Source organism: Kogia breviceps, chromosome 8 (assembly GCF_026419965.1).
Source record: "Kogia breviceps isolate mKogBre1 chromosome 8, mKogBre1 haplotype 1, whole genome shotgun sequence".
Classification (NCBI taxonomy): domain Eukaryota; kingdom Metazoa; phylum Chordata; class Mammalia; order Artiodactyla; family Physeteridae; genus Kogia; species Kogia breviceps.
In genome coordinates, this window is record NC_081317.1 from 20061821 (window position 1) to 20071065 (window position 9245).

General features: G+C 49.3%; 1 long non-coding RNA gene across 1 annotated transcript; it reads left to right on the top strand.

Moving 5' to 3' along the window:
• Positions 1–2979: 2979 nt before the first annotated feature.
• LOC136794727 (uncharacterized) lies at positions 2980–8241 on the top strand. The gene is made up of 3 exons (XR_010841886.1): positions 2980–3039; positions 3721–3804; positions 8106–8241. It is a non-coding gene; the product is annotated as an uncharacterized lncRNA (long non-coding RNA).
• Positions 8242–9245: the final 1004 nt, after the last annotated feature.

Consider the following 9245-nt stretch of genomic DNA (forward strand, 5'->3'; position numbering starts at 1 on the left):
AGACAGCTTCTAAGACTTACTCGCTTTACTGTCAGGTGCTCGACGTGGCTCAGAACATACAGAGGAAGGGGCTCCTTTTTCTGGCATCCACAGGCTTTTCTTTTTTTTTTTTTTGCGGTACGCGGGCCTCTCACTGTTGTGGCCTCTCCGGTTGCGGAGCACATGCTCCGGACGCGCAGGCTCAGCGGCCATGGCTCACGGGCCCAGCCGCTCCGCGGCACGTGGGATCTTCCCGGACCGGGGCACGAACCCGCGTCCCCTGCATTGTCAGGCGGACTCTCAACCACTGCGCCACCAGAGAAGCCCCACAGGCTTTTGTAAAGACATGTTTGGGATGGCCAGCTTCTGGGTCATGTCTAGAACCTTTCTGGGATCCTATGACACGCTGTATGTACAAAAGTCCCCAACGATTTCCCTCTTTCAAGGTCTCTACAGTTTATCGAGAGCTTCTCCACGTCAGCAATCGAATCTGGAAATCTAGGGCTCTCTCTCTGCCTTTCTCACCCCCATGCACAGTGGCAGCATCTTCCCAGGGAAGGCCAAGCAGCAGTGACGCCGTGACATATCAGTGAGAGGAGCTCTGGGGCTAGACTGGCTTCAGATCCTGGCTTAGTCCCCTTGTCAGCTGGGTGCCCCCCAGCAGGTTCCCTGACCTCTCTGGGCCTCAGTTTCTCCATCTACGAAACAAGGATGATAACTGTACAGCCCTCATGGGGCTGAAGTTAAATCGGTTACTGTGGAAGGCATGTAGACTAGAGCACACAGTAAACTCTCCATGTCACTATGGTCATCACTACATGCATGTATAGGCTGAGCCTGAGCCGTATGAATCGGTCCTTTCGTTGGGTAAAGCTGTTCACCTATCAGCAGTTTCGTGTGTTCCAACCTCATTTCTACTGAGCAGTCAATAGATGCTAGGTGCTGTGCTTCCCAGGCTCATCTGGATAAGGGCATATGGAGGGGGGTACCAGGAGAGGGCAGGACCCCCAGCAGGCAGAGAGCAGGGCAGCGATTCAAACCCAGGCCTCCTGGTTCTCAGCCTCCTGGACACACAGTCACCCAACAGCTGGAGCCACATCTCTGAACCCCAAGTCCAGCTCTCTCTGCACTGTACCTCCCTCCTCATGCCAACATGGAGGCAGGCAGCCTGCAGCTGGAGAGATGGAGGCTGGCAGAGTCCGTCCTCTTCGTCTGTGTCCCAGCATCCTGGAGGAGCCCACAGGGGTCCACCTCCACCACAAGGGCCCTCTGGCCTCATCGGCCCCCTCCCATCCAGCCCTCAGCTGGCCTCCTGATTTCCCATCCTGTGCCACCAACCTCCTTCCTGCCTTTCCCGGGGCGGGCTCAGGCCTGGCACCACTCCAGAATAGCTTAATCAGAATAAATCCTGAGAAAGCACATGTATTATTTATTCCAGCAAAGGTTAAATAATTTGATGAATTTCTCAGGACGCTGCCAGAATGCTGATGGCCTCTTGGAAAAAATACACACACACGCACACACACACACACACACACACACACACAAACAAACAGAAAACAATAACAAATTTTTCTCTCTCCGCACGTGCGTGCCCACACACACCCCCGCACAGAGTAGCTACTGTCACTTGCCCCATGGCGCACACAGGAGATGGAGTGGGCAGCCCTCCATGACCCTGGCACTGGGGTCCAGGAGGAGACATAGATTTTCCTCCTTGCTGACTGGGGATGATAGCTCCGCCCCTGGCCTCTCCGTCAGGACGCATTATCTGGAGCTGACTATGCCTTTGCCTTTGCAAATGGCCACGGAAAGCCTATTGATTTACAGGCCCATACGATGGCCTTGCCTGAAGCGGATTTGTTATGGAGCTCCTTGCACTTGGGGCTCTAGGGCTGTTGGGATCAAGGAAAGGGCTGTCGGGGAGACAGGAGGGCCTTCAGAGAAGCCCCTGCCTGGAGGCTGTGGGTGACTGGGCCCTTCTAGCCCATGGCTGCCATGCCAGGTTGGCTCACCTAAGCCAAGTGGGGAAGGCCAGGTAAATAGAGGAGACTTGGAGGAGATAATGGCTGTCTTCCTCCTCCTCCTCGCCATCACTGTGGCTACCATTCACCAAGCACTTACATGTGCCAAGCTTGAGGCTGCGTGTTCTATGTACTGAAAGTCTCCCAACAGCCCCAGTGAGCAGGGCACTTGCATTGAAATCTCCATTTAAGAGGTAAATAGTCCCAGGTAGGGTTAGTGAGTTGCCAAAGGGCACAGAGCTATTGGGTACAGCCTGACTTCTCTGCCTCTCGGGACACCAGACCTGCATCCTCTCCACTCTGCCATGTGGACTGGAGTGGAAAGAGCTTGGGCTCTGAAGGCAGGCGACCGAGTGGGGAAATTGGCTCTGTACATGCAGCTGTCTGCTTCTGGGGAAGTTTCCCAACGCCCGGCGCCTGTGGAAGGAAGCTGATCCTGGTCCCTGCCTCCCAGGGTTGGGTGAGGATTGGATGCACTCCTATCATGCAGAGTACTCAGAACAATGCCTGGCACAGACTAAGAACAGGAGCACTGATTACCACCATCGTTCTCCCTGCACCGCTTCTAACTAGCAGCCACACCCCACTAGCTTGGATAATGAGCCCCTCTTGACAAAAACTTCTTTGTCACATGGATTCATGCAATCCCTAATTCCCAAACAACCCATTTTACAGACAGGGAGAAAGAAGTCGAACAGAGAGGTCTGGTGGAGGTTCCGCTGGTTTCAGAGCACCCCTTGGGGAGACAGCAGAAGAGGGGGGTGAAGGGCACAGTCCCTGGATCACACACACCTGGGCAGGAATCATGGCTCTGGCCAATCTGGGGCAGGACCAGGCACTTGAAGCTCTAGCTCTCTGACCTTTAATTTCATCTTCGGTGAAAAGCAAACGGGAGGACCTGGCACTAGACTAAACACTTCACGGATATTTTTAGAATTAATCTTGTGCGTGTGGCGAGTCACGACGAGCCTGGTGTATGGTGCTCAGCACACAGTGGCTGTCACCGTCGCCCGCGGAGCTCTCCTCCCTGCCCGTCGTAAGTCTCTGCTGCCCTAAAAGGCAGCTCCCTCCCTCTGCTTTCTTTGGGCCCTGTCCCCTGTTTAACCCCCTCACCCCACTTTCCCTTCAAAAGGAAAACTTGTTCTAATTTTCTGCTCCAGGGTTGCCTCTTCTCTTTTACTTATTCAGCCCTTTGGATACAACCTTCAAGACTGTCCCTTGGTTTGGAGCCTGCTGTCCTCAAGGACACTGCCTCTGTTCCCCTTTGTTTAGTGTTCTGTTCCCTGGCAAAAGAAGGATATGTCTTCCTTTGGTCTGCCTGGATGGCATGGAGGTGGAGGTCAACAGAGTTTCTGCGGACAGAAAGTGGAGGCTTCCTGAGCTTCCCCCAGACTGGATGTCGCTGGAGGCAGACAAGGGGTCTATTCACCTCTGTGATTCCAGCCCCTGTCGTAGGGCCCAGCACATAGTAGGCACGCAGAAAATGTTTGCCAAGCCCCAAGCTAAGGCTGGATCCTGGGCCCCTGGCAGAATTCCCGCGACTGTTAATCTTCCCAAACATCCTGCCCCGAAATTAGGAGATGTGATTCATAGAACTGAAAGCACACCGAGAAGTAATTTCGGGAGGTGATTGTTCTGTGTGTTTGTGTCCGTCGTGAGTATTTCTGAGAGCCACGTGGGGCAGGGCTGAATGTCAATCTATTGTTCATGCAGTCAGGGCTGCAGCTCATGGAGAAACATCAAGATACCTGTGGAGGCCTCTTCTCCATGCTCTGTCATCCATGAAAGCTGAGAGGAAATGGTGAGAAAGTTACCAAGATGGTTATGGGAACCCTAACTGTGGGTGAATAACATGTATACTCAGTTTTCCATCCATCCATCCATCCATCCATCCATCCATCCATCCATCCTTAAGATGGATGATGGGTCAACCACTGTCCCCACTTGACACAGCGCATTGGCCTTAATGCTTCAGAAAGAATATAGCACCCTTATATTAGTCAGCTTGGGCTGTCATAACAAATACCATAGACTGGGTGACTTAACCAACAGAAAACTAGTTTTTCACAGTTCTGGAGGTTGGAAGTCTAGGTCAGGGTGCCAGCAAGGTTGAGTTCGGGTTCTCTCTTCCTGGCTCACAGATAGCCACCTTCTCTTTGTGTGTTCACATGGCCTTTCCTCTGTGCAGGCATGTGGAGAGAGAGAGAAAGATCTCTTTCTCTTCCTCTTCTTATAAGGCCACCAAGTCTATCGGGTTAGGACCTCATCCTTATGGTCTTATTTAACCTTAAGTACCTCCTAAAACCTCTATCTCCAAATACAGTCACACTGGTGATTAGGGCTTCAGCATATGAGTTTGGCGGAATACAATTCATAGCATAGCATCCATAGCAGCCCTGAAGGGACAGGAGCATCCTTCTCGGTCCTCTTCTCCTACACTCATAGCCTCGCAGGATACCAGTGAAAACTATCTGTTAGTCTACTCTTTGGCCTTGACCAGTTCTATCCCAAATGCTTACAACTGGGAGCAAGAAAGGCAGGATGGGCTATCTGAAGTCAGACAGATACAGATTTGATTCCAGGCTCTGTCACTTAGCTGGGTGAGGGATAGCATTTAAACTTCAAGGGCCTTCATTTCTCAGTCGGTAGCATGGAGATAATCACAATACCTGCCTGAAGAGATTCTCCACGTCGAGTGCACAGCAGAATTCCTGGAACGGAGTAGGTATTTAACAAATGGTAAATGTATTATTCGGGGGGCCCAGGTCTAGGAAAGAGCATTTCATGAAGGGGAGAGGCAGTTGAGTATCATGCTTAAGGGAGTGGGCTCCAGAGCCAGACCCCTGAGGATTACATCCTAGCTGTGTCTCTTTCTCATTGAATGGGCTGGGGCCTGTGCCTCAGTTTCATCATCTGGAAAAATGGAGCCAAGAACAGCAGCTATATCTCATAGCACTGTTATGACTTAATACCTAGTCTTATGACATAGGAAAAATAAAACTATTGACTGCGATTATTTGGGAACTAAGGAATTGTGACTCATCTCCAGGAGCCATATGGCATCCCCCGAGATACACTTGATTAATGTACCATAACTTTGATTAACCGACACCACTTGTTGTGAGAGATGGGGCTGGGTCCCCATGTCTTCCCTCCCTCCGTACCTTACCCTGCGACAGGAGCACAGGCCCCGGGCTGATCCCCTAAGCGCCCTGGATCTCGCTCGTCAGTGGGTCCAGGCCCCAGTGGGAAGATAAGATTGGAGAGACTGCATGCTGTTCCTCCTTTTTAATTACTGCTTCTTTAATTGAGTCACAAGTGGTGTTTGTGTTGCCATCAAACCCACGAGGACCTTGTTGTTTATGTGAATGACTCTCAGTGGAGTGACAGCTCTGAAATGTGAGATGTTCTACTTGTACCAATTTTAACCAAGTGGCGGGCGCGTCAGCTACAGATTTCCTTCTTCACACATGGCCTGGGAGCTACTCAAAGGGGCTGGTCTTCCCTTTGCAAAGAATGACATGAAACACAGACTAGCACCCTATTGCCTGTCACAGTACCCTGGAGCCGTGGAACCTTGGAGATTTTGAGCCATGAGGGTCTCGCGTCTGCTGCTCTGATGCTCCCAGAGATGGTGAACCTTGTATCTTCTAAGCAGCCCATTCATTCCCTGCTGAAGCTCTGGGAAGACCTTCCTTGCTCATTAAGCTCCACTCTGCCTTTCACTGAAGACAGCTGAGTCCTCAGGAGTGAGTAGTCATAGCTGGAGAGGCAGCTGGAATGGGACGGACCAGGATCCACGGAGACATTAAATTCTCTTCCTTTCTGTTAAGTGAATAGCTAAATGTTGAGACTTTCTATGGGCCTGGGGCTTGTGCTGGCAGCTACAGAGAGGACAAGAAGAGGTTCCAACAGCCCTTTGTCCTTGAGAAATTGGCCCTCAAGCTGGCAAAGGCTGCACTGTAGAACAATAGGGGTGGTACTGCAGAGAACCGGGTCCAGGGGCAAGTATCCTACATACAACCGGGAAAAGATGTCAGGGAGGGCTTTCTGAAAGAGGAGGGGTCATGTGAGCTGGACCAGGAGGGATAAGCACAGTGAGGACGGATGGGGAGGAAGAGGAGCAAAGGGAATGGACCACGTCTCCTGCCCTCGGTGCGTCAAACACAGCCATGGCTCTGTGAGGAGAGTTCTCTCTCCCCCCTCTCACACCCCTTAAGACCCTGGCCAGGCTACAGCTCAGGAGGAGGCTGTGTCTGCAGAGCTTCCCACTTATTTATTTATTTTTTCCATTTATGAAAAGATAATTCAGGAGATATTATTTCAATCAGACCCCTACGCAGTTTAGGAATGCTAATGCTTCCTCTATTAAAAAGGTGTGGAATAATTAGGATGCTGATGAAGACTGGGGGCAAACTCTGGAGAAATCCATTACCCAGTGCTCAGCGCTTCTCCCGTCCCCTCCGTATCCCCAAGTGACAAATTAACACGTAACAGAACAACGGCAGCTAACACTCAGGGTGCATTTAGCTCAGATTGGAAGCTAGGTTTTTTAGAAAATGAAGATTTTCATGGCTCAACCTTGGAACAATTTGGAATCACAGAAAGGAGTCAGAGGAGGATGAACAGAGTGTAGATCCGGGCCGAGGGGAGCCACAGAGCAGCAAGGCAGTTACAGCCGGCACTGGATTTGGAGGAAGAGGTCCGGGTTTTAATCCTGTGGACTTGCAATGTGACCTTGGGATGCCACAGCCTCCTATTTGGGGACAGTGAAAGAGTGAGCCTCATTGCAAGGAAGAAACAAAGAAAGACTTCAAAAAAACATAAAAATAATAGTAATTAACATTCACTGAATGCTTCTTATGAGTCGTTCAAAGGGGTTCCTTGTACAAATTCATTTAACACCCACAGCAATCCCTTTGAGGTAGGTACTATTATTATCTCATTTTAGAGGTGAAGAAATTGAGACACAGAGGGCATAAGTGAGCTGTTAGATGGCAGAACAGAAATTTGAACTCAGACGTAAATGTGGATGGCAACTGATGGTGTTGTAGTCAGCGCTATGAAGGTACAAGCATCGTCTGGGGAATATCCAGGACAGGGATTGTGGGCCCAGCTCATGAAGGACCTTAAAAGACAGGTGTTATGGGTTGAATTGTGTCCACCAAAGAGATGTTGCGGTCCTAACGCCTAGTACCTGTGAGCATGACCTTATTTGGATACAGGGTCTTGGAAGACGATCAAGTTAAGATGAAGTCATGAAGGTAGGCCCCAATTCAATATGACTGTTGTCCTTACAAAAAGAGAAAATTTGGATGCGTAGAGAGAGGGTGATGGGAAGACACAGGAAGGATGCCATCTTCAAGCCGAGGATTGCCTGAGGCTACTGAAGCTGGGAGAAGGGAGAAGAAGAGATTCTCCCACAGACCTTAGAAGAAACCAACTCTGCCAGCACCTTGATCTCAGACTTCTAGCCTCCAGAACCGTGAGATGATACATTTCTTTTGTTGAAGCTGCCCAGTTTGTGATACTTTGTAACGGCAGCCCCAGGAAACTAACACAACAGGGAAAGGAGATGGGTCTCAGGGACCAAGGCAATAGGGAGCTCTTGTAGATTTCTGACCAAGAGGATCACATGTGATTGGCATCTTTAAAAGATGACTCCAGTGATGTGTATACCCAGGGTCTCGAAGGGTAGAAGTGCTGGAGGCACAAGAGCTGCCGTTATCATCTGTGAGATGATGTGAGAACTGGCTGGGGGCTGTGTGGGTTCCGTGGGGTAGGGGATGGGGCAGGAACCGTGGGATTGTAACAGGAATGGGACAGTCTCCCCTTTCAGGGCTGCAATAATAATGACGTTAAATAACTATTCACTAAATCAACTGCCCACTTTCATCGCTTCATCCCCGGGGGAGACTGAAATGCTCTGAGTTAATATCTAAAAGAAAAAAAAAAAAATGGAACTCAGGGATCAAACAACTTTTTTGATGAGGGAAGTGTTATTTCTACCAAGCTAAGACATCAAAGCCTGTGAATGGTGCTTTTTAGGTAATATTAAAGTGAGCTCTAAATAATGTTTGAATATTTCTCTGCTTTTCCCAGGGATCACAGACAGGCTCTCTTAGAGGAAGAACACCAGCGATGCCCCAAGCCAGCCTCCTCTCCAGGAGGACCTGTGGGTTTTCCTGGGAATGTAGCACTTGTGTAAATATGGCTTAAATTTCTTTTTGCATTTAGCAGCCCCAGCATTAAAATTTATTGTTCTAGGCATAATGTGCATTTTTGCAGATTAAATTGGCTAAAAGCCTGACAAACAATTCAGCTATGTTTTGACAGTTCTATTCACATGGATGGCCCTTGCATCAGGGGATGTATTCGTATTATGGCAAAGTCACCTATTCAGTGAGTTTCTGAAAAGCAAATGCCATTTTTGCATGGATTCCTATTATTAATCGTAGATGACTTTTCCAACATGCTTGTCATAGCTAGCTTCTGCTGTGTAACAAACCGCCCCAAGACCTAATGGTTTATAACAACCACTTTATTATTGTTTATGAACATGTGGGCCAACCAGGCAGTTTTGCAGTTAGCTGGAGGGATGGCGGAGGGTGGGGGCGGCTGGAGGGCCTGGAACGGCCTCTGTCATATATTGGCCAGAATGAACAGGGGAAACTAGCTATGTGTCTCTCTCCATCCAGCAGGCTAGTCTGGGCTCATGTTGTCATAGTTTTAGGGTTCTCACGTGTCCTTTTCAAGTCCCCACTTGTGCCACATTTGCCAGTACCCACTGGGCAAAGCAAATCACATGACCACACTCAGATTGCCATGTGGAGAGAGATTCTATCTCTGGGTGGGAGATGGGTATGCTTTGGAGATGGATATGCTTACAGAGATGGGATGGGAGGGATTTGGGGCCAATTTTGTGATCTATCATACCCCTCCTCCTCAAATAAAGAGGGCTAGAATATTTTAAATGGACTCTGTGCCTGGCACTGTGCTAGGATCTTTATCTCTTTTCATCAGAGAAATTACGTAAATTTCTCAAGGTCACACAGCTAGTCATTACTGAAGCCAAGATTCAGTCTCAAGACCGTCTGAGACTAAATCTTATGCTATTTTCCACTACTCCTTTCTGTCTGCCAGCTACGGAGTTGAATTTGTCACTTGGGGGTTTGGAAGGCACATTATTAAACTTTTCACTGTATTCTAGTCAGTTATTTCTATTCTGTTTTTACCATTGTT